This window comes from Eschrichtius robustus, chromosome 5 (assembly GCF_028021215.1).
Source record: "Eschrichtius robustus isolate mEscRob2 chromosome 5, mEscRob2.pri, whole genome shotgun sequence".
NCBI lineage: Eukaryota > Metazoa > Chordata > Mammalia > Artiodactyla > Eschrichtiidae > Eschrichtius > Eschrichtius robustus.
The window spans coordinates 48,157,444-48,159,521 of record NC_090828.1 but is presented as its reverse complement, the minus strand read 5'-3'; the positions used below and the strand labels follow the sequence as shown (position 1 = coordinate 48,159,521).

The 2,078-nt window shown below is 31.9% G+C and overlaps 1 non-coding gene across 1 annotated transcript; it reads right to left on the bottom strand.

Moving 5' to 3' along the window:
• Positions 1-590: 590 nt before the first annotated feature.
• TRNAG-UCC (transfer RNA glycine (anticodon UCC)) lies at positions 591-663 on the bottom strand. The gene has a single exon. It is a non-coding gene; the product is annotated as a tRNA-Gly (tRNA).
• Positions 664-2,078: the final 1,415 nt, after the last annotated feature.

Sequence of the window (2,078 nt, the reverse complement as noted above, 5' to 3'; positions counted from 1 at the left end):
TGACAAAATGCCCTTCAACATCCCTAATTTTCATATAGAATGAGACACTAACATTTGTTTGTATAGAAGTTTATTGTTTCTGTCTATTTCACTCATATGTAGGCTAAACTATCACATTTAATAGAAAATAATGCTTAGAAGAATTCTAACACTCAGATTCACCAATTTGTCTCAGATAATATTTAATATTAATTATTCAGTTAACCTTTTAATGTTCTATATGTCACAATGATTAAATTTTTTAATATTTATATATTATTGTAGACTTCACTTAGAATACAGCATTTTATTTTCAACTATGTATTAGATAATTGAATAGGTATCTCAAAGCAAATAGAAAAAATAGGAAAATAATCAGAAAATTATCTTGCAAATTCAGCTGCAGTTTGTCATTCTTTGGACAATGATTATCCCACCATATACAGGCATATTAAAACCATATGTAACAGAATCTAGGATGGGACAAAGCATTCATTCTTTTTAAAAAAAAAAAATTTATTTATTTATTTGGCTGCGCTGTATCTTAGTTGAGGCACGCGGGATCTTCGTTTGCCACGTGCGGGATCTTCGTTGGGGCATGCGAAATCTAGTTCCCTGACCAGGGATCGAACCCGGGCCCCCTGCACTGGAAGTGCAGTGTCTTAACCACTGGACCACCAGGGAAGTCCGTATTCATTCCTTTTAACTGGTATATTTTTTTAAAGCACTTTAATTTATGACCACCTGTACAACTCATTTTCCAAATAAGACATTCCTAAATCATTTTTATGGACATTGATTAAATCAAGAACAGCTGCCACATCTCTACAAATGATCTGAAACACTGTTTTAGTCCTGCTTTCCAGCCAAATAAATGAAAAAGCAGTAATCCTAGTCAAGAACACCACAATATTGCAAAAAACAAAATTGCTCTTAAAACTGAAGCTAAAAGGCCTTTAACAGAAAAATTGGGGTCAGGCCCTTTAGCATGTAAAGATATATCCAGAATCAGTTTAATATGTTCTGTGGTCTGAGAGTAAAACACAATTGATATCTGATCAATGATGGTGTTAAGAGCACAAAGGTTTTCAGGCATTCACAGCAGTAAATCAATATATAATAAAGTTTTTAACTTACCGGGCATAACAAATGGCAACGAACATAATGCAAACCATATGGTAGTGGTTAAAGAATTTGAGCAGAACATGAAATTTATAATAAAGGAATCAAATGGTACGTTTAATGTCAGTGCTAACTCTATTTCTCCACAGATAATGGCTATAAATTTGTGCAGCACGGTTGAGTGACTCATTTAATTCTATCAAGTGATTTTCTATGTAGTAACAAGGAATTTTTCTCTACAGCTTAATTTTTGGAATTGTCATATTATCTGTGATGCACAGGACTTAATTCAGTACTTACAAGATTAAAAAACCATCAACAGTTACACTGCAACTATGTCATAGGTACTCAACATACGTGAGCAACTTGGCCTTGTAAAGGATCTATCTGATTTTTTGCAATAACTTGCATGTCTATTTGAAATACATTGTGTTACATCAGATGTTACCACTTTTTTAAACATGAAATTTATTTTATAGAATTTTAGATTATAAAAGTAATGTGCATAGAAAATTTGGGGAAAAATATAAAACCTAAAGTGGAAGGGGAGTCATTCCTAAAATGCTTACCCAGTAGTATTTTGGTATTTCACCTTGTGTTTTATGCATTAAGTATCTTTTTTCTAAAGCAATATTTTCACTTAGAGGAATAAAGTCAAGCCATACAGAAAAGTTTTAATAAAAAAATATAACCACTTTTCAGTTTCTCTTTTTTATATCCTCTACCAGACCTCTTCTTTAAAAAGAATAATTTATAATTTTCCTCATAAATCTTCTCGTTTTCCCCACCTAACTCATGATGTGTATTAGTTATAATTTGTAGTTCTAACTGTGGTTATGTTTATAATATAAAATAATCGATTTAAACCTCTCTTTCTTGCTCTATCACCTTTAAGCTGATCTATTTGGCTGATCTAGAAAGCTAAAGAACCTACCTTTACTTCTCCTCATCCTTCTGATTTCTGTCAGTTATACTAT